Below are 26,604 nucleotides of genomic sequence, written 5' to 3' on the forward strand. Positions count from 1 at the left end.
ACTGAGAGAATCTGCCACCATATTCTCTTTACCTTTGATGTACCTGATCTTGAAATAAAGTTCACTGGTCGTGGCCAACCATCTAGCCTACCTAGCGTTCAAATTCGACTGGTCAAACAAGTACCTCAACCCAATGTGATCACTCATAAGTACAAACCTCCTACCTAGAATATCGTGTCTCCACATATTCAATGCATGTATGATCACTACTAACTCAAGATCATGTGTCGGTTAGTTATGCTCATGCTCATTTAGTTTCTGGGACTCATAGCATACCACTTGTCCATCCTGCATAAGGACTCCACTGAGCCCTCTCTTGCAAGCTCCTTGTCTAGATCTGCAATCTGTAATACTGGTGCATGTGTCAGCAACTGCTTAAGCTGCTCAAAGCTAGCCTCACACTCCTCTATCCATTCAAACTTCTTACCTTTCCTCTACAATGATGTGATAGGTTAAGCAATCTGCTAGAAGTTCCTATGAACCTCTGATAATAGCTTGCCAAACCCATGAAAGATCTCACCTCATCCACGCTCTTATGAGCTACCCACTCCATGATGGCCCTTATCTTCTCTAGATCAACTGTAATGCCCTCCTTGGAGACAAAATGCCCCAAGTAGTGTACCTCACTTTGAAAGAAACTACACTTGCTGGGCTTAGCATACAACTGATGCTCTCTCAACAACCTCAACACTTCTGCTAAATTATCAGAATGCTCTTCCTCATTTTTAGAATATACCAGTATATCATCAATGAACACAATAACAAACTTACCCAAATATGGACGCAACACGCTATTCATCAAAAACATGAATGTAGCTAAAGCATTAGTTAAGCCAAATGGAACAACAACAAAATCATAATTCCCATCCCTGGTCCTCAACGTAGTCTTGTAAATGTCATGCATACTTGATGGTATCTGGATCTCAAGTTGATCTTTGAGAACAATGATACTCCCTTCAGCTAATCGAATAAGTCATCAATCATCAAAAACGAATATATGTTCTTGATAGTCACTTTGTTAAACTATCTATAATCAATGCATAATATGAGAGTACCAGATTTCTTCTTCACAAACAAGGCTGGTGCACCCCAAGGTGATACACTTGGCCTAATGTATCCCTTGTCCAACATTTCCTTTAACTTCAAATTCAGCTCAACCAACTTAGGTGTGCTCATCATGTAAGGTGCTTTTGATGCTAGAGCTTCCCCTGGCACTAACTCAATAGAAAATTCTACCTCCCTATGAGGTGGAAACTCTATAATGTATTTAGGAAATACATCCTGAAACTGCTGCAAAACTGGGTACCTGTTAAACACATCTACATCCTCAACGTCCTTACCCTCATCACTAGAAATGTGTACTGAAAATATCTTGCACCCTTTCCTATGTCTACACTTTTCTTTCATAGATGTAGCTTTCTTCTTACCCTGCAAGACTCTTGGTTCCCCATTTTCGTCAACACACTATATAGCTTTATCATACTAGTTTACCTTGGTTCTATGTAAATACAACCAATCCATTCCCAACAACATACTATATGATCCCAATGGTAATACATTTAGATGTGTTGCAGTAGGCATACCATTCAAGTCAAATGCACAAGCTCTTACCCAATGATGAACTTTCTTCTTTGTACTTGTAACCAACTGCACTAACCAAGACTTTGCATGCAATATCTTACTCAAACCACACTTATCCACCAAGTCAGGATAAACATAGTTATAATTAGATCCAGGGTCAATCAAAATAGAAATAAATTGATCACAAAGCTTACTGTCCATCTTAATAATAGATTCTTGGTGTTTTGCCTACCTGTTGTCCACTGTTGCATGGATACGTGGAATACTCTGACCAACATCCCCAATGATTTGTGCATCCTGTGCACTGTATATCTTAGGCCTACCACCCTGATGTTGCAGAAAATCTCTCCTAAGGTGTTCCTCACTACATGTCCAACACTCCAACCAACCATTGCCCTCACATTTATGCTACTGTTGCTTCTGTTATGACCCATGTCCTTGTCTAGCTGCATTAAATCTCTTTTGCGGTACCACATTTTCTTTCCCATCTTCATTCTGAGACCTTGTTCTCTTAGGCTGCCATTTACCTTTACCTTTGTCTTTTCCCCTCCATCCATGTTGAGATTCATTCTTACGTTTTGCCTGTTCATAGAAATTCTTCAATTTCCTAATTACTTCGTCAAGTGACCAAGGCTCATCATACTCAATCCGATCTCTAAATGCTAAGGGAAAACCGTTGTTAAATATCTGAACTTTAGCCTTCTCATCAGTAATATACAATACATACCTCAATAGCTCCAGAAGCTTCGTATATCATTGAACCCATCTTTAGCTCATGGAATTATTTAGCCTTATTGTCGTACTACCTCTCTGACAAGTATTTCTTCCTGAAAAGCCTCTTGAATTCCTGCCAACTCAAGTCATTTGTCTTGATGTCTCTGACCCGCTTAACATCTTCCCACTAGATTTCTGCTTTACCTTTCAAGCTGAAGATAACTATTATGGCCTTCATGTTATCTTTGTACTCATGCAACTCAAGGAATTTTTTCATTCCAAGTATCCAAGCCTCTGCCTCTTTTGGCTTCTTTCTCCATCAAAATTAGGTGGTTTTGATTTATTAAATTCATTTGGAAAGTATCCCCTATCATTCCTCCTGTAAGGATGATACCGATGATGATCATGATGTCTATCAGAACTAGAAATAAAATAGTACCTGTATTCATCGCCCATCCTATCAGAGTGTCCAAGAACTTGCCATCTCTCACTATGTTAGATCTATGTGACCTGTGTCTACTAGGAGACCTACTGCCATATGCCCCATTAGTTCCATCCTCATGTACATGGCTGATCCGAAGCGGCCCTTGTCGCTCCAATTCTGACGAACTCTGAAGAAGTATAACATTAAGCTATGCTTGCTTCTCTTATCCCTGTATGACCCAGTCATTATCTGCCTTACAAATCCTTATCTCTTCCTTCAAGCTTGTTAGTGTAACTTCCAAATCGGAAGGATTCCCAACACCATACTACTCTTTGGATTTGTAGGGAGAGTCTTTATGGTCAATCATCTTTCTAGCCATTTGATATTTCTTCTTGCAATGCAAAATATGTCAGATAAACCAAATCACCATAAACCAACGTACCTTATTATAGCACGGGGAAGATACCTTGTTTGCAAGATCACCAAATCAACCTCATACATATATAACATAAACATAACAACATATATACATTCGAAAATAAATGTATCAACATATAAACATCACTATAACTGCGCAGAGGCAGTGCAAAGGATCATCTCCAGTGCAGATCAGTGCCATTTCTTCTAGTGATAGGGTGAGATGATTGAGATCATCTCACTATTTTTTGCCCAGTTTCTCTCTATATAGGATAGCCAGTTGGGCATTCAACGAATTGCATTCAGAAAACTACTGCTTAATAATACAAACCCTCAGCTGCTGCACCGATTTTCCTGCATTGGGTTTTTCTAGGGACATTTGTCCAAAAATAACGGTGTCATGTGTTATGTATTTCTTTCCTGCTCAGTTTCTTGTTTCCACATTTAATTTAATTGGTGAAGGTTGTAGTGTATTAGTTTCGATATTTTCTGTAGGATGTAGTAAATAATTTTTTCAGTGATTTAACAAACAAAAGATACTTAATCAATTGATGCAGTAGAAATTTGGGTCTTCCAAATTTTCAAATTCTCCCCTTGAAACTCAACATTATTATTTCTACCAAATTCAAACTGAGGCTTCCAGTATCTTGTGCTGGCGTACTTTTTTGCCACAAGAATTTGTACTCTGGATCCTTATGTGTTGCTTCTTTAATTTGCTTGGTAAAATCGGATTCAACTCGACTGTACGCCACTTCATATACATGGTGCAGCTTCCTGCTCAATGCGTTAGATACATAGTTTTCCTTTCCCTTAAGATGTTTGATGTCAAAGTTGAGCTCACTTAGGAAAGTAATCCATCTTGCTTGACTAAATTAGGTTTCTTAAAAAAACTGGTTAGACTGCTGTGATCTGTCATAAGTAGAAATATTTTCCCTAATAAATAATGTGGCCAAACTTTAAGAGCATGGACAACTACAATTAGCTCCAAATCATATGCGAAGTATCTTTGCTCATGTTAGTTTAACTTGTAGGATTCATAAGATATTACCTTACCTTCCTGCATTAATAATTTCCCAACACACTACCGGCAAGCATTCGTACAAATGATAAATTATTTTTCTGGGTCTATAATTTTTAGTACAATGGCTATTGGAAATCAATGTTTTAGTTGTTCAATCTATGTTGGCACTCTGTTTTCCATCTAAATACCCTTCCCTTCTTTTGTAAATAATTTAGAAGGTAAGTGACCTTAGAGAACCCTTCTATAAAACGATGATAGTACCCGACCAAACCCATAAAAGATCTAATATATGCAGCATTTTTGGGAATAGAGCATTCCATAATGGTTCCAATAATGAGGCCCTCCGAGGAAATAACAGGTCCCAAACATTGAATTTGGTCCTTTAAAAAATCACATTTATTGAACTTGGCATAAATTTGATTTTCCCTTAAGATCTGTAGTACTATTCAAAGATGTTCTTTATGTTATTCCAATTTTTTTTAGTATATCATAATGTTATCAATAAAAATGAACACAAACTTGTCCAAATAAAGGTGAAAAATTGTTAAATTGGCAACTAGGGAAAAACCCCATGTGGGTCAGCTTATTTATGGCAGCTAATAATTTTATTGGATCCCTCTCATCGAGAGGTGTAGGATTGATCCAAAGATCATCCGATTCCGATAATTTTATTGGATCCCTCTCATCGAGAGGTGTAGGATTGATCCAAAGATCATCCGATTCCGATAAGTATTTATGGAGATATGAATTTATTTTGTTTATGTAATTATTATCAAGCCGACCAGCACTTATGTAGGCTCTAGAAGCCCAACCAATGTGTCTATTCAACCTCTACATTTTTAGTATAAATTGGTGAGGATTCGAAGTCATTTTGGACATGTATTCTTGAGGTGATCTCCTCTCCACGTCTGGGTTTTTGGAAGGAGAGAACCAAAAGATACACTTGCCCAAGGTTGATGCCCTAACTGCAGGAAGCCGCAGGCATATGAGGATGAGCAGCAGACAGAGTTGGATACGAGGCACGCAGGCCCTAATCTATAATGAATCCGACAACACAACTCTTATACGCACAGCGATGAATGTTGAACGTTGGCAATGGAAGCAACTACGCACAACAAATGAACTCTATACGTTGTCATCTTCTGTATGCTCAACAATTACTAATACACAGTTCTTGTAAATACGTATACGATGTTGTTCTTGAACCATATGCAGGAAAGAGGTAGTCAAACCACATGCCGCAGTCATAACTGTAGTCATGAGGAGGTGAAACCGCAGCTAAGGCGTGGAGCTGCTGTCTCAAAAAGGGGAACAAAGATCAGCCATAGTAAGCCGCAGTCTATAGGGGTTAAGAAGCTACAGATCTGTGGGCCGAGAGCCAAGGCATATGAAGCAAAGCCGCAGACAGGTATATATGAACCACGCTGTTTATGAATAAATATCATACGTTGTAATGAAGGCAATATATACGCACAACATTACGCTGTCCATACACTATAATGAAGGCAATACGCACAGCATTACGTTGTCCATGGAAACCTTTATACACAGTTAATGAAACCACAGTAAGACCCTATGTGAAGTCATGGAGACAGTCATACAAACTCAAATACTTTTGATGTTTTGAAGAGGAGTTACAGGTATATGCAGTTAAGGAGAGACAGACTTCTCATATCTGCAAACAGAAGAAGATTCACATTAGGGCTTCACTGCACCTCGGTTGGGCATTAGGTGCAGTCATGGCAAAATCTCAGGTACATGATCTAATTCGATGAGGACGCAACATTAACTAAGGTTTGGTGTAGGTTCCATTCTCAGCATACCTGTAGGTGCAGTCTAGATGAATCTCAGATCTCATACTTTGTAGATAAGGTTACAACATTAGCATGAAGTCTGTGCTATTAATCTTGGAATATACATAAGTGTTTTTGTGCCCTTACTATCCTCACTGTCTAGGTCTAATTGAGATCATAGTAATCCTGTAGTTGCTATCTCAGTCTTAGCATTGATGTGATCATGTTGGAGAGTATTTAAGTGATGACTGTGTTTACTACACTCTAAGCATAATCTACAGTGATAAAATGGCTTACCTGTAGCAGCCCTATCACAATGAACAACAGAGATAGAATGCCATCTGTCAAGGCAGCGACATGATGATGATGCACATTAGTATGGGCAGCATGATGATGAATGATGATCATGGACATGAAGGGCAGCATGATGATGGATAAGATCATGGACATGAGCAACGTGATTAGTGAAGTATGGTGCAGTATGAGTGGTACAACAAGAGAACCAGATGCAGCACGATGATAGGTGAAGGAGTCACCTTGGAGAATCAGTTGAAGTAGAATGTCTTCAACTAATCTCATTGTTATAGAAGATGATCTATGCCTAGATCTAGACAAGTCAAAGTGTTGACTTCTGTTGTAATTGTACTCTCTCTCTCTCTCTTTCTCTGCTGAACTTTGAAGATAAAAGAAGATTTGATCAAAGGGTTTCCCCACACATTGTGGGGTTTGTTCCTGGCTTGTGCCATATCTTGTGTCCTCTTGTCTTGGCTTGTCTTCTGCATATTATATTTATGTTCTATCTGCAGTTTATCGTAATGCTGATGTGAATGCTAACTGTGAAAATTTAAATAAATTGCTCTAGCATAGAACATACCAAAAATTAACATGGTATCAAAGCTAAGGTGAAGACAATGCCCAAGCAAGAGTGAAAGAGCAATCACCGAAGACAGATGGGACAAGACAAAAGGATCAATGGGTTCTTCATAATTCACCTAGGGTGAAGACAAAGCAGAGAATGTTATTAGAATGACACAGCGGAAGATTCTGATGGTCCATCTTAAGATCACTTCATTGGGAAGTTCGGATCAAAGGATTTCGTCAAGTAGGAGAGTTCAAATCAGAATTTATCTAGATTAATAAGGCACTATCTAATCAATTGAACTTGCTATGTCATAATATCTCTCTTTCTTTACCCTTATGTGAAATTTCTTCATCAATGATTGATAAGTCAGTTGATGCAAGACAAAATTTGGAGCAAGTCGATGAAACACTAACAAAGTTTCTCTCTTGGAAAGAAACCAAGGAAGGATGAGCTGTAAATCTACCTCAAATTCTGGAATTACATAAGGAAATTCTGTTCCTAGAATGGCAATCTCAATTGATGAAAGCAGAGAGGGCGACTTCAAGATACAGATCAACAATTGGCAATCTGATTGAATTAATTAATAATACTCTTATTTGTCCAATTTAATTTCAGAATGCACTCCAGGGAAAATGCCATCAACCAAAGCATTGGAGCAAACATGCAAACAGGAATTGGAAAAGAGGGAGAGATTGATCGCGGGCATTCAAAGTTTAACATGGGACACCTTTTGGTTCTTCCTTGTTAAGCCACATAGTCAAAAAACAACAATGAAATGTTTAACCGACGTAATTGGTTACATGATTCCTGAAATTACTGATGCCACATATTCTGCCCAACTACATTCACATATGAGTCACCCTCCAGAACTTTAACCAATGCTCGCCATATGCTAGCTCAAGCCAAAGGATAGTCAGCCGAAATAGTGAATCATTCTTACCGACTACAAGCATGTCTATTTCGGGGAGTTTTTCATATATTTATGATTTGGTTATACCAGCTCACAACATTTTTATTTCATAGTTAGTTAGTTTAGAAAGTATTTACAGACTCTTTCATATTTTTGGAAAGAGTCCTCAATTTTTGAATTAAGACTTGGATCGGGAGTTGCACTACTATGCTTCCGATATATATTTTCTTATGAAGACTGGACCTGAATTCTGATTTTTAATGAAAAGTACTTTGATGAGATATGCACTATTGCTTTTTGTGAGAGTATTTCTAAGTTTAAAGATGGGATCTGAATGCAATTGATATAGGAGGGGATTCAAATTACATATGGTACTATTATCTATGTCTTTGCTTCATTCTTTTATATGAATCAGTGTTCATTCATTTTTGCTATCATTTGATATATGTATGTGTTTTCACAACAATCCTTTAACTTATCACTATTGAATGTTTAGGGGTTGTTACTTTTTATTTATATTTATATCAATGGTGTATAAAGCATAGTGTAATAATGTTTTAATTATTACTTTGTTCAACTACTTGAACAAAGTAATTATCATATGAATGGATTTTCTTGTTTATAAGTGGAGTCATCTATATGCCTACTTGTTAATAAGAATTACCAAAATTTGCACTAAAACAGAGATTTCCTGGGATAGATTAGTTGTTTATATTTTTGCATTTTAGAATAAATCATCTATCATTACCATTAGATAATAAACAATCAATCACTTATCCATCCTATTTACAAATCATTGGGTGTTAGAAAATTATATATTACGGAGCAATGGAACACATAAAATATTGCAGAAATATAAACACAGAAAACGCACAAAACAAGAGAGACACAGATATACGTGGTTCACCCAATTTGGGCTACGTCCACCCTGAACAGCCAGTCCTTCCTTTCTATTATCCAGCAAAATGAAGAGACACAACCTACAGCAAATACGCTGTAATATCCTCTGTTTACTCTCACAGTCTCACCTCTCTGTTTCTCGCTCACAGAATACACATCTATCACACAGCCTCAAATACAATACCCTCATACAAAGAGAGGGGTTGCCTTCTAGGGCAAAAAACCTTAAACTAAACATAAGTTCTACCGTCAGATCATCCGCCTAATGAACGGCCCAGATTGACTAGAAATTACTATACTTTTACAAGGCAATTTTATAGTTGTTTTTAGCTTCGGGGGCGCTGCCCCCGAAACCCCCCGCCAGGGGGGGCTCCCAAAGGTCGCAGTTGCCCCCCTCGGACCCCCCCTGCAGCGAATATTTTACAGGCGACGTTGCTGCCCCCATTTCGAACTGGGGTCCTATGTGGCGATACCTTTGAATATAGAAGATAATCAGGCTCCACACCCAACAATCTCCCACTTGGAGACTGATTGTATTAACTCCACCGCTGCTCCATTTGCTGGACAATGACTCCTATTTGGACCTGACTGTTTCTCATCTTCATCGTCATCCTTGAAGACCAACTGAAACTGAGCATATTCTCAGTTTCTCCCTGGTTACAACTTTTGTTAGCATATCTGCAGGATTCTGGCTAGTGTGTGTCTTTTCCAGCTTCAACTCTCCATCTTCCAACATTGATCGTATGAAATGGTACTTGAGCTGTATGTGTTTAGTCCTGGAATGAAATGCTGAGTTCTTTGCAAGATGAATGGCACTTTGGCTATCACTGTATAACGTGCCCATATCATGCTCCTTACCCAATTCACCCATAAACCTTTGTAACCAAATCATTTCTTTACTAGCCTCTGTAGCAGCAACATACTCAGCCTCTGTTGTTGAAAGTGCAACAACACTTTGGATTTTTGAAACCCAACTGACAGCTATTCCTCCAACAGTAAATACATATCCTGTAGTGCTCCTCCTGTTATCTCTGTCACCTGCCATATTTGCATCAACATATCTTTGTAGGCAGATGTTTGAACCACCAAAGCATAATGCTTCATTTGTGGTACCTTTCAAATATCTGAGAATCCATTTCATTGCCATCCAATGTTCCTTTCCTGGATTGTTCATGTACCTGCTTACAACTCCCACTGCATGTGCAATATCAGGCCTTGTGCAGACCATTGCATACATTAAGCTTCCAACTGCTGATGCATATGGAACTTTAGACATATAATCCATGTCTTCTTGGGTCTTTGGGCACATTTCCTTGCTAAGTTTGAAATGGCTAGCAAAAGGTGTACTAACTGGTTTTGCATTGTGCATGTTAAATCTTTTCAACACCTTTTGTATGTACTCATTATGAGACAATGTTAATTTACGATTTTTTCTGTCTCTAGTTATTCTCATACCAAGGATTTGTTTTGCAGCTCCCAAATCCTTCATTGCAAATGAATTTGCCAATTTTCTTTTGAGCACATTTATTTCCTGCATGTTAGATCCTGCAACAAGCATGTCATCTACATACAATAACAATATAATATAGCTTCCATCATTTTGTTTTTTCAAATAAACACAATGATTAGAGTGACATCTAGTATAACCTTGTTCAGACATAAACTTGTCAAATTTTAGATACCACTGCCTTGGAGCTTGTTTTAAGCCATACAAGCTCTTCTTCAACCTGCACACTAGTTTCTCCTTCCCTTTCACCTCATATCCTTGTGGCTGCTGCATATATATTTATTCCTCCAAATCCCCATGGAGAAAGGTCGTCTTTACATCTAACTGCTCAAGATGAAAATCTTCAGCTGCTACAAGACTTAAAATAGTTCTGATTGAAATCATTTTAACAACAGGAGAAAATATTTCATCAAAATCAATACCTTTCTTCTGTGCAAACCCCTTCACCACAAGTCTAGCTTTATACCTCTGTTTTCCTCCATCTTCTTCCTTCAACCTGTAAACCCATTTATTCTTCAATGTAGTTTTTCCTACAGGCAACCTGACTAAATCCCAAGTCTGGTTATGCATTAAGGAGTCCATCTCTTCTTCCATGGCTGCCTCCCACTTCTTCCTGCTTTCAACCTGCATTGCTTCTTCATAACATTCGGGTTCACCGGAATCAGTCAACAATAAATAATATAATGAAGGAGAGTATCGTTCAGGGGGTCTACTTATCCTGGTAGATCTTCTAACACCACTTTCAAGTGTTTGGGGTGCCTGTTGTTGTTGTGGTGGTTGCTGTTGTTGTGGTTGTTGATTATTATTATTTTCAGGCACCTTTACTTTTTCAGTGATTTCATCAAGAACTGCGTATTCCTTGTTTTCCTTTTCCTGTTTCTTTTCCTGCAACTGATTCTTATACAAGACCTTTTCATTGAATATTACATCTCTGCTCCTAATGATTTTGTGATTTTCATAATCATATAAGCGATAACCAAAATCATTAACACCATATCCAATAAAGGTACATTTCTTTGACTTTGCCTCAAGCTTTGTTCTATTTTCTTTATCAATATGGACAAAGGCCTCACGACCAAAAGGCTTTAAAATAGAGTAGTTTACCTTTTTACCTGTCCATGCTTCCTCTGGAACACCACCATCCAAGGAACTTGAAGGCCCTCTGTTTATTAGATAAACAACAGTATCTACAGCATCTGCCCAAAACTATAAAGGAAATCCTGCATGCAATCTCATGCACCTTGCATGCTCCATGATTGTTCTGTTCATCCTTTCTGACACACCATTTTCTTGTGGTGTTCTTGGAACTGTCTTCTCTCTGCGAATTCCATGCTCTAAATAGTACCTATCAAACTCTTTGCTGCAATATTCACCTCCATTGTCTGATCTAAGACACTTCAATTTCTTTCCTGTCTCAATCTCAACCAAAGCTTTCCATTTCTTGAAAGTATCAAATACATCAGATTTATTCTTAATACAATAAATCCAAGTTTTCCTAGTTGCATCATCAATAAAAGTAACATAATAACGAGAGCCACCGAGAGATGATACCTGAGCAGGTCCGCATACGTCTGTATGCACAAGCTCTAATTTTTCGTTCTTCTTCTTTCCCAACTCTGAGAAATCTAACTCTCTTCTGTTTTCCATAAATGCAGTTCTCACAGAAGTCCAAATCAATATTCTTCAAACCCGGCAACAAATTCCTTGACTGAAGAATCTTCATCCCCTTTTCACTCATGTGTCCGAGCCTATGATGCCATAATGATGCACCTGCTCCTTTGGAAGTTAAAGCATTAACAGAGTTAGAAATACCATTGCATAAATACAATGTACCAACCTTTTCGCCTTTTGCTATTACCAGGGCTCCTTTAGTGACCTTCCAAGTTTTATCTATGAAAGTTGTCACACAACCTTCACCGCCTAACTGCCCTGTTGAAATCAGATTTTTCTTTAGATCTGGAACATGCCTTACCTCCTTTAATAGCCATTGGTTTCCATTCTGCTGTTTTACAAGAACCTTACCCATTCCAACGATTTTACAGGGTTTATCATCACCTAGACGAACTTGTCCAAAATCTCCTTGAACATAGTCATGAAAGTATTTCTTATCAGGTGTGTCATGGAATGAAGCCCCTGAATCTACCACCCAGGAATCAGTAATATTTTCGAAAGAAAGAATCAAAGCATCTTGTAACACCTCACCTGTCACATTTGCTTCATGATTGTTTTCTTGCTGTGCATCTCTTTCTTTTCCCTTCCGAGATCTACAGTATTTCTGTAGGTGTCCTTTATTTCCACATTTCCAGCACACTATCCCCGATCTGGACTTGGATCTGCCTTTCCTTGATTTACTGCGATATCCTGAGCTCTTTCCTCTTTCCATTTTTCTTCCTCTAGACTCTGCACGCAAAGCATTTCCCGATGTCTCACCGGAGCTTTTCCGTCGCATTTCCTCTCTAAGGATAGCACCGACAACATCATCAAACTTTAAAGTACTACATCCAGAAACGAAGTTACTAATGGCCATTACCAAACCATTCCAACTTTCTGGTAATGAGCACAAGAATAACAGAGCTCTAACTTCATCATCAAAGTTTACCCCTATAGAACTTAACTGACTTGTAACTGTATTAAAATCATTTAAATGGTTTGCAAGAGATCCACCTTCCGACATATTCATATTAAATAATCGTTTCATAAGAAATACCTTGTTTGAGTCTGAGGGTTTTTCATATAGTTTCGACAATGTCTGCATCAAACCCTCTGCCGTGGTTTCCTTCGAAATGTTGAAGGCGACTGACGCAGCAAGGCACAACCGTATTGTTCCGAGTGCCTTTCTATCGAGAAGGTTCCATTCTTCGTCTTTCATACCTGTCGGCATCTTTGTTTTTCCGTCCAATGATAGGTATAGATCTTTCTGATACAGATAATTTTCCATCTGCATCTTCCACAGCGAGAAGTTTTGGCCATTAAATTTCTCGACCCTAAACTTACCATCTTCCGCCATTGCTCCCACAAGAACCAGGAACCCTTCTTTCCTGCGAGTTTATCAGCCAAATAGACCTTCGGCTCTGATACCAGTTGTTAGAAAATTATATGTTACGGAGCAATGGAACACATAAAATATTGCAGAAATATAAACACAGAAAATGCACAAAACAAGAGAGACACAGATATACGTGGTTCACCCAGTTTGGGCTACATCCACCCTGAACAGCCAGTCCTTCCTTTCTATTATCCAGCAAAATGAAGAGACACAACCTACAACAAATCCACTGTAATATCCTCTGTTTTCTCTCACAGTCTCACCTCTCTGTTTCTCGCTCACAGAATACACATCTATCACACAGCCTCAAATACAATACCCTCATACAAAGAGAGGGGTTGCCTTCTAGGGCAAAAAAAACCCTAAACTAAACATAAGTTCTACCATCAGATCATCTGCCTAATGAACGGCCCAGATTGACTAGAAATTACTATACTTTTACAAGGCAATTTTACAGCTGTTTTTAGCTTCGGGGGCGCTGCCCCCAAAACCCCCCGCTAGGGGGGGGCTCCCAAAGGTCGCAGCCGCCCCCCTCGGACCCCCCCTGCAGCGAATATTTTATAGGCGGCGTTGCCGCCCCCATTTTGAACTAGGGTCCTATGTGGCGATACCTTTGAATATAGAAGATAATCAGGCTCCACACCCAACATTGGGAAACTGGTCCCATTATATCCATTCAGAGCCACCACACCAAATGAAAAAGGAGTTGCCTTTAAGGTCTGGACCGGGTGGTTTTCCTCAATGTCGATGCAGTGATTTTCGAGGCGTTAACACCTTACCATGAAGATTCAAGACAATATGATCTCGAACTCCTTATAGGATAATCCTTCTAGATTTTTCCACACACTTTCTCCATTCAACTAGATCTTTAGCATTAGATGATGAAGGCTTTGGAATATCATTATCTATGAATTCCTTGAGCTCGTTCTCTTCCAGCACTATCTCCATCTTGTTCTTCCAAGATATGTAATTCAAGCTTCCCTCTAGGGCATACTCAAGTCTCAGACTGTAGAATGACATATTGTTGACTCTCAAGTATGAACCTGCAAATTCAATTTCACCCGCACAACAAACTCTAATTCTCCTCTTCTATAATGCCTTCAGCTTGATACCATGTATATTCAACAACTTGTGTGATATGCTAAAACATAAGACAAGATACTCTACTCATCATCAGAAACAAAAATTGATCGATGAAAACACCAAGAAGAAAAGGAAAAATTTCAATCGCACATAATACAAATATTTTCTGGGGAAATCAACTGCTCAAAACCCTGACTATCTATATTGTATTAGCCAAAAGATCTGAGAATAAAATACAATGCTTGTTAAAACCAAGCATTTCATGTACAAGCACAATCTATCTCTTTGCTTCACAACCCATCTCAAGCCAACACTTAGACAATCCTATTGCCTGCCAAGCCCCTACCTCCTTGCATAATTTCTGAGAGAATTAGTCCATATTTAATTGGGAAATTCCCCACTCATAATTGCGCAATTCGTCCATAGGACCTTGACTAATTGCATGCAACATCTGTATAACTCGGAAAATTATACAACTGATAGTACACTATCCCTGAACTCTAATCTCAACTGGGTCTTCCTCAGAACTGACATGCATGAGTTATTTTTGAGTGAATTATCACTTATATGATCGATCACTGCATGTGAATTGAATCCAGTTTAATTCACTTGATCAGTCACTAGTTCCTCCAACAGTTAGAACTAGTTTAATTGAATTTAACTCAGTTAAATTGAATTAAACAATTACAACTCAATTAGAACTCAACCTAGGCCCCTAAAATTTAGGAATCACTCTACAAGACTCTAGATAGACTTCCAACTCAAATTCACTAAGCCAAATAAGTCAAATTAACTTAGTTAACTATTACATGTTGCTATGAGAATAGAATTTTGATTTAATTCCTATTTTAATTCAAGGACAAATTAAACTAGGATTTCTTGTTGCTATTTTTAACATGTTCCTCACTCAAGTTTTATTTTTCCACTTACACATGGAAATAAAGAAAGTAGGATTTAGAATGAGAGATTTGGACACTTGAATTTCAGATTTATCCAGCAACTTAGTAAGAATGGGATGGTTAAAGGATTTTCATCCATTGAATTTTCAAAGGATGTGCTCTTGGAAAACATCCACACGACAGGTTCGGGAAGGGGTATGCATGGAGAGCCTCTTCACCTTTAGAGGTTATACATGATGATCTCATGGGCCCATTTCCAGAAATTTCAATGAGAAAAGAAAGAAATGTGTTGTTATTTATAGATGATTACATGAGATTCACTTGGGTTTCATTTCTGAAGCTCAAGTTCGATGTTTTTAGCATCTAAATATTTTCAAAGTGCATGTGGAAAATTAGTCTGGAAAATGCTTCAAAATCCTCCGCACATATAATGGGAAGGAATATGCCACAAATATATTGAAAACCTTTGTAATGAAGTAGGCATACAATTGAAACACATGGTTCCTTACACTCTGCTGAAAAACGAAGTGGTCGAGAAGAAGAATAGATCTTTGAAAGAGATGTCTAGTTGCATGTTGCATGCAAGATTTGTTCGATTAAAATTGTGGGCTAAAGCTATCAACTGTGCTTCATGTATCTAGAATAGATCTCCTCATAAATGTGTTACTCGAAAAACACCTTTTGAGGCTTGGACTGGCATGCAACTTGAAGTCAATCATTTTTTAATTTTCACAACTCGAGCATGGGTTTGCATTCCTACAAAGAAGAGAAAGGATTTGGAGCCTCAAAGAAAGGAATGTATGTTGGTTGGATATTACGATGAAGTCAAAGGGCACATATTTCTTGATATCAACAATGAAGAGCTCTTTGTCAAAAGGAGTGTAAAGTTTGAAGAAGATCCTTTACCCTCACCACCAGATGAACTTGTTAGAAATTTAGCCTCACCAGTGGTTGATGAGTATGTAAATGATACTTTAGATCAGATTTTTGATCTAGATGAGGCCTTTCCTGTGACACATGTTGGACCACTAGTTGGTTAACATCGAGAAAATACATCCTCATGTAGTTTGAAAGATTCTCGACCACCTTCAACACAAAAATGGCATAGCATGAGTGATCTATGAGATGATCTTGTCACTAGGCCTCAATTCAAGGAAGCTCCACAAGAACTCTTAGCTATTGAGCCATGCATGCTTATATAATTCATGCATCTAATTCACAAACTTATGCAAAAGAGACTCGGCATCCTAAATAGGAAACAACTATGGATGAGCAATACAACTCTCATTGAGAACCAAACTTGGAAATTCATTCCACTACCTTCTAATCGTAAACTTGTTAGGTGTAAGTGGGTTTACATGATCAAATTAAGCGACATATGGCCAAGTTACTTGATATAAAGCACGATTGATGACCAAACATTTCTAGCAAGTACATCGTGTTGACTATGATGAGACTTTTGCTCTAGTCACAAAAATGGATTCTATTTAGCTAGCTCTCTCCACTATAGCAACACGTCAGTGGGAGGTGCATCATATGGATGTGAAGAGTGACTTTCTTCATCGTGAGGAAATATACATGGAGCAGCTGTAGGGATACATGTAAAATTCATCTATGGTATGCAAATTGAAGAAGTTTCTCTATGGCATCAAGCAGGCACCTTGAGCTTGGTATGCAAAGATGGATTCCTATTTGTTGTCTCAAAAAATTGTATGTTTCAAATTTGATTCCAACGTTTATTTGTTGAAGGAAAATGTCTCCTTATTGATCATATTACTTTATGTAGATGATTTTTTTATAATAGGTAATTCAGATTTTACCATTGTTGAGATTAAAACTGCATTGCATAAGCAATTTTCTATGACAAACGTGGGCTTGCTAAATTTCTTCCTTGGACTAGAGATCAATAAGAATGGTTATGGGATTACCATTTCTCAACCAAAGTCTGCTAGAGATTTTTTGGAACAATTTCACGTGAGTGACTGTAAGTCAACAACCACACCTTTCTTGTCAGGGGTAAAACTTGAGAATGGAAAAGACACACCATTGGTTGATTTCACATTATACTGTCAGCTTGCGGGGAGTCTTCTTTATCTCACTCACTCCCTTCCTGATCTCTCATATTTCATAGGAGAAATTTCTAGATACATGCAGGAGCCACATGAGTTTCACTGGCAATATGCAAAGTGCATCTTTCGATATGTCTAGGGGACAATAACTTATGGGATTCATTATGCAACAAATTGTTCTTTGGATCTCATTGGGTTCATAGATTCAGATTGGGTTTGTGACAACCTTAATTGCAAGTCCACCTCCAACCATATAATTATTTTGGGACCTGACCCCATTTGTTAGTTAAGCAAGAAGCATGATGCCATTGCTTCATCATCAAAAAAGGTTGAGTACAGAGGAGAAATCAATGCTTCCATTAAGGCCATTTGGCTGCAACATTTCCTTTTAGATTTTGGTATCATTATCCATTGTTCAACTTTCATATGGTGAGAATCATAGTACACTGGAGTTCTGCAGAGATCCAATGTAGCGACAACGGGCCAAACATATCGATATCCACATGCACTACATCAAAGAATTGATTCATGATGTAATCATCGATGTGCAATAATATCCTAGTTCTATTCAAGTTTGGTATCGTTATCCATTGTTCAACTTTCATATGGTGAGAATCATAGTACACTAGAGTTCTGCAGAGATCCAATGTAGCGACAACGGGCCAAACATATCGATATCCACATGCACTACATCAAAGAATTGATTCATGATGGAATCATCGATGTGCAGTACTATCCTAGTTCTGAGCAGACTACTAACATCTTCACTAAGACTTCACTGAGCAAAAGATTCACTTTCTACGAAATTGTATCGGGGTGAAGGACACAACCACCTAGCAATTGTCTTTTTTTTTTCTCTTTGCATTGTATTTTGAGGGGGAGGGGGGAGAGTTCTTCTATTGGGTTTTCTCTCTTTCCTCTTTCATGCATTACACATGGTTACCTAAAATGGCCTTGTTTCCGAGACTCATTCATCTTGTATCATAGTCATGTAAGTTATGTTTAAGTGGGGGTGTTTGTGTACATGCACATTAGTTAGCTTTAATTAGATTTAGTTAACTTTAATGCTTGTATGTGTTGTGCACTTAGTTTTAGTTAACTCTATACTGCTTGTATGTGGTGTACGTGCACATTAACATAACATAAAATACACTTAGCATTAGTTAGCCTTAGTACTTGCATATAATTAGTTGCTTTATATATTGATTCTCTCATCAATATTGAGATATCACATTCATTCTCTCTTCCATTTTTGTTTCTCAATTCTTGCAAGTTTATGCAATTATTTTCCAACTATATTATTACCTATGCTATAATAACTTTACAAACTGCTTTCTCAATACTCTCAAGCTAACAATTAACAAGCACGTTCACCAATAATGATTGGCATGGCCAGCCCCAAACTTGTGCATTGATATATTTTTCATAAGCTTTTTCTAATGGTTAGATGTTTTTTACATATTTTTATATTAAATTTTGCAAATAAATTTTTCGCATGGTAAATTTAATCATATAATTGTAAATTCTAAATAATTTGAAAACTTTTTAAGTCCCAAATTTATTGATACATCCTTAATTTTGTTTTTTAATTATAATAAATAGATAAAATTTAACAAAATAGAAAAACTTCTAACTCTTGAGATTTTTTGTTAATTAATTTTTGAAAAAATCTCATGAATGTGACAATAATAGGATTTGTTGCTAAGTTAGCTCTAGTTATTCCTGAGGAGGAGTTATTGCTTCCTATATTTGTTGTGAGAGAATTTATGATTCAGTTTTCTACTCCCAGCTATAAAATGTAAGCCTGTAGAGGATGTTTGAGCTGAGAGGGTGTGAGGAATTATGTTGTTGTAATCTCCTGTTGAATAATAAGATTGCTGATGCCTCTTTTTGGTGGATGTAGCCTAGATTGGTTGGGTGAACCACGTTAATATCTTTGTTCTTTCTATGGTTGTGTATGCTTATTTAATTTCAGTTGTGCGTTGTTTGCTCTTACAATTGGTATTAGAGCATGTTGTTGAGCTGGTACGTGTGATAGAGACGCCAAGTCTTCTGTGTGTGCCGGTGGTGACTCTGGATCAACGCAAACACTAGTGGACCAGTTAGACTGCGAGTACGGTGAACTGCGTGGCCAAGTTGTTAACTGCTAGAGGTTCTGCAAATACCGAAATGAAGCTATGCAAAGCGTTGTTAGCTTCAACAAATTTGGAGCAGCGAAAGGTATCGTTGCACTGTTTAAAATGTCATTCTGTTGACACCAATTAAATGTCATTCTATTAAGATGCTGAAATGTTTTGGAACGTTGTTTGAAGATTGTTCTTTAAAAAAGGACAAAAATGTTTTATAATGGGTCGCCTCTGTACATTAAAACACAAAGTCATTTTTTAAAGGTTGTTATAAAGCTATCATGAAAATATCTACTATGTCAAGCGAATTGCACTGGCACGACTCAATAGATTTTACTGCAACGCCGCATTCTTTGACTTGGTAGCTCTTGGATAATCTTCGCACAACTTTCTTGATCCATTTGAAAATGATTTCACACCAATCTTTAAAAGAAAACAAACAGCTTATACTTTTAATAGCACAGCGTATGGCCCATAATTAGCAGTAGGCAATGCTTCTGCATTCAAGTCGATTTGAAGGTTTTGATAATCTATATCAGATTTTGTTTTTTAAATGGTAATATGCCATGATATTTGAAGGCAAAGGCATTTTATTGATGGAAGGCAGTTTTTATTTTTAAATAAAAACTTCATTTATTAAAAGTTGCAATTGGATATTTTGTGTGACACAACATGGCAAAAACTCAAAGTGCTCGATTTTAGATCGAGAAGTTCAATGGCAAAAACAACTTCGAGATCTGGAAAGTGAAGATGTATGATCTACTCGTGCAACAAGGTGTGGCGAAGGCATTGTTGGGAAAAGCCAAACAGCCTTACACCATGACAGATGATGAATGGAGTGACTTGGATGAAAGAGCACTGACCGGCATTCGACTGTATTTGGTGGATGATGTTTTGTTTAACATCATGTCAGAGAAAACTACTGCTGGTTTGTGGACAAAGCTTGAAAAACTGTACATGAAAAAATCCTTAACTAATAGGATTCTTCTGAAGCGACAATTATACAGTTTGCGCATGAAGGAAGGTACACCCATTACTAATCATTTGAATACCTTTTGTACTATCCTGGTGCAGTTAGAAAGTATAGAAGTAAAATTTGAAACATAAGATAAAGCTATAACTTTATCATGCTCGTTTCCCGAGTCATGGGATCATTTTGTTACTTCTATAAGTCTTAGTTCATCAGAAACCTTTGAATTTGATGATGTTGTTGGAGCTTTGTTGTCCAAAGAAACAAGGAGGAGGTCGAATTCAGAAAATTCTACATCAGAAGAAATGATGGTCAGAGGTCGTTCTAAAGAAAGACACTTCAGTAAGCACAACAACTCGCATTCAAAATCGAAAGGGAAGAAGAGTAAGGTAAAGTGTTGGTTTTGTGGCAAATTGGGACATTTGAAGAAGGACTGTTGGAATAGACAGCAAACATCTAAAGAAGACTCTTCAATAGAGAAGAAAGAAGCAAACACGACAGATACAGGTTCGACATCCATTTTAGGTATGAGTGATGAAGTGTTATCAATTATTTTGTCTAATCATGATTAACGTTGGCTGTTAGATTTTGGTGCATAAAATCACATGTGCATTCATAGAGAATGGTTTAAAACTTATAAATCAATCAATGATGGGGTAGTTTACATGGGGAATGATGTCACATGTAACATTGTGGGAATTGGAAGCATCCAGCTTAAAATGTTTAATGCGACAAATAAAATTCTAACTAATGTAAGACGTGTACTTGAACTAAGAAAAAACCTCATTTCACTAGGAGTACTAGACACTAATGGATATAAAACTTTTATTCAAGGTGGAGTAATGAAAGTTTATAAAGGAATTTTACTAGTAATGAAAGCAAAGAAATTTGGAAATCTTTTTCAGTTAGAAGGAAGAATAGAGTCAGATCATGTTTCTACAGTATCTGAAAACGACAGTAATTCTATTCGTTTATGGCATCAAAGGTTGGGCCATATGAGCGAAAGAGGTTTAAAGATTTTATCTGATCGTAAGTTACTTCCTAATTTAAAGTCTGTTAAGTTAGATTTCTGCAAACATTGTCTATTTGGGAAACAAAGCAAGCAGAAGTTTAAAACTGGAAAACATACTAGTAAGGGAATCCTTGATTATATCCATTCTGATGTTTGGGGTCCATCTCCTACAACCTCATATGGGGGATCGTCATATTTTGTATCTTTTATTGATGATTTCTCTAGAAAAGTGTGGGTCTACATGTTAAAGAAGAAGTTTGATGTATTCACAGTTTTCAAACAGTTTAGAGCATTAGTTGAAAACATCACTGAAAGAACCATTAAATGTTTAAGAACTGACAATGGTGGTGAGTTTACTTCAAAGGAATTTGATAATTATTGCAAGGACGCTGGGATCGAAAGACATAAAACCACTGTATATACTCCGCAGCAAAATGGAGTTGCTGAACTCATGAACAAGACTCTTTTAGAGAGAGCAAGAAGTATGCTTAGTAACGCCAATTTGTAGCAGGAATTGTGGATAGTGGCGGTTTCTACAACTTGCTATTTGGTAAATCGATCACCATCAACTGCAATAGGATGCAAAATTCCTCAAGAGGTATGGAAAGGTCATCCTTGTGATTATTCTAAACTAAAAGTTTTTGGTTGTGATGCATATGCTCTAGTTTCTAAACATCAGCGTTCTAAATTAGATCCTAAATCAAAAAGATATATCTTTGTTGGATATGGTGATGGGACTAAGGGATACAGATTGTGGGATCCTAGTACTCACAAGATTATCATTAACAGAGATGTTAAATTTAATGAATCTTCACTTGAAAATCTAGATGTAGATGATAAATTGAAACACGATAATGTATCTAAGCTTCAACACATTCAGTTTGGAAATAGTTCAAATACTGATGATAGTCAAGATGAACAAATTTTAGATGCAGATCATGAACAAGTTTCAGATGTAGATCATGAACATATTTCAGATGCAGATCATGAAGAAGTTCCTACAGATAATAATCAACAGATTGTGGAAGTGCTAGAACATCTTTAAGGAGGTCCACAAGAATCAAACATCCTCCTAAAAGGTATGATGATTATGTTACTTCAATTGCTTTAACCGCTAATGATAATGAACCTTTATGCTATCAGGAAGCTGTAGAAGGTTCTAAAAGTGAAAAGTGGAAAGAAGCTATGAAGGACGAGATGATGGCATTAGTTAAGAACGACACATGGGATCTGGTAGAACTTCCTAAAGACAGAAAAACTGTGGGATGTAAATGGGTTTACAAATTGAAAGGGGTGTTGATGATACAGAGGACAGGTACAAAGCAAGACTGGTCGCAAAAGGTTTTCTCAGAAAGCAGGCATTGATTTTCATGAGATATTTTCACCAGTTGTAAAAATTGTTTCAATTCGAATTGTATTAGCATTAGTTGCTTTACTTGATTTAGAATTACAACAACTAGATGTTTAAACTGCATTTTTATATGGAGATTTAGATGATGAGATTTACATGGAACAACCGGAAGGGTTTGTTCAAAATTGCAACAAGAAATTTGTCTGCAGGCTCAAGAAATCATTGTATGGTCTGAAGCAGTCACCTCAACAATGGTACAAGAAATTTGATTCTTTCATGATGAGTCAAATTTATATAAGAAGTGAATATGATCATTGTGTTTACTTTAAGAAATTAAGTAATGGCATGTTCATTATCTTAGTGTTGTATGTTGACGATATGCTTTTAGCAAGCAAAAGAATAATAGAGATCAACAGGTTAAAGGCTCAGATGGCTAGGACATTTGATATGAAAGATCTAGGAGCAGCAAGACAGATTTTGGGCATGGAGATTTTCAGAGGCAGGAGCAATGGTAAGCTGTGGCTATCACAACAGAAGTATATTGAAAAAATACTCTTGACATTTGGTATGAATAATGTGAAGCCTGTTTCAGTCCCTTTAGCTTCCCATTTTAATCTTTCTTCTAGTTTATGTCCTAATACAAATGAAGAAAAAGAATATATGTCTCGAATTCCATATGCCATTGTAGTAGGTTGTTTTATGTATCCGATGGTTTGTACTCAACCAGATATTTCACATGCAGTTGGGGTTGTCAGCAGGTATATGGAAAATCCAGTAAAAGAACACTGGTCAACAGCGAAATGGGTGCTTCGGTATTTGAGAGGCACAAGTGATTATTGTATCACTTATAACAGGAATAGTGAATTTGTTTGCGGATATGTTGATTCCGATTTTGCAAGTGATTTGGATAAAAGAAGGTCAACATCAGGGTATGTCTTTACTCTTGCAGGTGGAGCTATTAGCTGGATGTCAAAGCTACATAACATTGTTGCTTTATCCACTACTGAAGCAGAATACTTCACATGCTTGCAAAGAAGCGATTTGGTTGAAAGGTTTGTTTGGTGAGTTTGGTAGGTTACAGGACAACATCAAGTTATTTTGTGATAGTCAAAGTGCAATTCATTTGGCTAAGAATCTGGCCTATCATAGTAAATCAAAGCATATACCTATCAAATACCATTTTGTAAGACCCTATGATATCAAAGCATATACCTATCAAATACCATTTTGTAAGACAAGTTATCACTAAAAGGGGAGTCTCTTGAAAAAGTGCATACAAAGGAAAACTGTGCAGACATGTTCACGAAACCAATTTTGTTAGAGAAGCTACGTTGGTGTCTGGCTTCTCTTGGCTTGCAGAAAAGATAAAAAAATAAAAGAACAGGGTATCAGACTAATTGTTGTCAAGGTGGAGATTGTTGAGATTTTCTGTTAATTAATTTTGGAAAAAATCTCATGAATGTGACAACAATAGGATTTGTTGCTAAGTTAGCTCTAGTGGAGGAGTTATTGCTTCCTATATTTGTTGTGAGAGAATTTATGATTTAGTTTTCTACTCCCAGTTATAAAATGTAAGCCCGTAGAGGATGTTTGAGCTGAGAAGGTGTGAGGAATTATGTTGTTGTAATCTCCACTTGAATAATAAGATTGCCGATGTCTCTGTTTGATGGATGTAGCCCAAATTGATTGGTTGAACCACGTTAAAATCTTTGTGTTTTCTATGATTGTGTATGCTTATTTAATTTCAACTGTGCGTTGTTTGCTTTTACACTAACCACTGTTTGCTTTTACACTAACCACTGTTCTGTTCTTTCTAAAATGGAAGGCATCTTCATCAATAGACTCTGGATTGGGCCCCTCCGACGAGTTTGTTTTTCAGAAACAGACACTTTGCATTTGTCTTAAGCGACCGACGGCCAAAGAACGAGCAGAGCGTTGGCCACTGCAAAAATATGCAGAGAAAATAACAGGATACTCGGTCAAGTGAAACTATTGAAGAGTCCTATATCTTTTATACTCTGCTACACTTTATAAATGAAGTTGAATCCAGCGAAATTCCACCATACTACCATACTTGGTTAGTATTTACATAATAAATCACTTTTTATCTCACGAAAGTTATCTTTTGCTTTAAGGTACTCTATGATTGAAAGTTGAATCCAACGAAGAATAAATCACATTACTGTTAACCGTACAACAATATTTACTTCCAAAATTATATATTGGTAAATATGTATTTTTGTTTTTTCCTTTTTGGGAATTTTATTATCAAATTTTCTAACATGAGAATCAGATAAAAGTGCTTGTGGGAGATTTCGTGTAAGATTCATTTACATGTGGCTCCAATGGAGTCGGTGATCAACGCCTAGGTAAACTTCACTGCATGGAAGAGCGAAAATATATATTGATCCTGAAAGATGTGCATTTGCTGGTTGAGAGAAGAGAAGAAATATTCATTAATGAAGATGAAGGTTAGGAGAAATTAGATCGAGAATTAACTTTCTCACAATCTAACTGGATGGTGGTATTTTTGAAAAGTATAGATTAATAAGGATTTATGTTACATTTATTTGAAAAATTTTGTTGTGTAGCATACCTACATATTCGTAAAGAACCAAAAAGTTAGAGTTGGATGAAAAGTTACTGAAATACATTTACCAGATCGAGAATTAACTCTCCCACAACCTGATTGGATTGTGGGATTCTTGTTTATGTTACATTTATTTGAAAAATTTTGCTGTAAAACATTGGTACATATTTGTAAAGAACAAAAGTTAGAATTGGATGAAAAGTTATTGAAATACATTTATTAGAACAATAAGGATTTATGTTACATTTATTTGAAAATATTTGCTGTGAAATATATGTGCATATGGTAAAGAATAAAGGTTAAAGTTGGATGAGAAGTCATTGAAATACATTTTTTTTTGGATGTTTTGAAAATGAGTTAGGTTATCAGTTGTGAGATTCTAAAAAAGAGGTTATTAAAAGTAGGGATCTGATATTTAATGAAAAACAAAACAAATTTGTTGAATTGAGGTGATCCATAACAGTTATAAGAAGAGCTTCGGCGTAAATCACATATAAAAAGACCTTTTTGAAATTATTCACAAAAGTGTGAAGAAATAGAAAGTTGTTCAAATTCAAGAACAACAAAAAAATTAACCACTATTACAAGAATGTGTTATTAAATAGAAAGTTGTTCAAATTCAAGAACAACAAAAAAATTAACCACTATTACAAGAATGTGTTATTAGAAATAATAAACAGATATTTTGTTTAAAATTTAATAAATATTTATGAAATTTACATCTGCCTGTCTCAAAACTTTTTCACCATTAAATTTAATATAATGCTATTAAACCAATAATATTAAAAACAATTTGCGAAATTTACATATTTAAACTTTTCTCAAAACTTTTTCACCTCTAAATTTATTTATATATTAAATAGTGCTATTAAACCAATGAATATTCCAACTAAATATAAATAAAACATAAATTAATTCTCCAACCCAGGTTCCATTTATTTGAATTATTTTAACATTTCAAGCTAATTACTACTATAAAATAATGCAAGATATCTCAAATTAATGTAATAATGACTTTAATGATTTTTAACTGACTATAATTTTGAATAGAATTTGTTTTCTTTAACTGACTATAGTTTTGAATAGAAATTTTCAGAAACAGAGTGTAGTCATTTTTCAATTTATTGTGAAAAGTTAAATTAGTAATAACAAAATTAATGGGAATTTTTATTTTAATTATAAGTTTTGGATTGTTTTAAAATATGATACAACATATTTTAATAATGTTTTAATGCTTTTCATATGAATGCTTTAGCGTTCAATTTTTTTCCTCGTCATTTTTTCATGGGCGATAGATGAACCAATTGCTATCTTTATTTTGATAATAGA

At 36.5% G+C, this 26,604-nt stretch overlaps 1 long non-coding RNA gene across 6 annotated transcripts in view; it reads left to right on the forward strand.

Moving 5' to 3' along the window:
- LOC149246896 (uncharacterized) overlaps positions 1-24,802 on the forward strand; it is a 40,173-nt gene extending 15,371 nt beyond the window's left edge. For 3 of the 6 annotated variants that reach the window (XR_016266568.1, XR_016266569.1, XR_016266567.1), the window contains one exon: positions 24,511-24,802. This is a non-coding gene — a long non-coding RNA (uncharacterized LOC149246896). Of the gene's footprint in view, positions 1-19,234; positions 19,447-24,510 lie in introns of all 6 variants that reach the window. The other 3 variants (XR_016266564.1, XR_016266565.1, XR_016266563.1) reach the window with 2 other exon arrangements.
- Positions 24,803-26,604: the final 1,802 nt, after the last annotated feature.

This window comes from Pinus tabuliformis, chromosome 7 (genome assembly GCF_031772625.1).
Source record: "Pinus tabuliformis cultivar Carrire ecotype Pingquan chromosome 7, CPIR1, whole genome shotgun sequence".
In the NCBI taxonomy this organism is placed as follows: Eukaryota; Viridiplantae; Streptophyta; class Pinopsida; order Pinales; family Pinaceae; genus Pinus; species Pinus tabuliformis.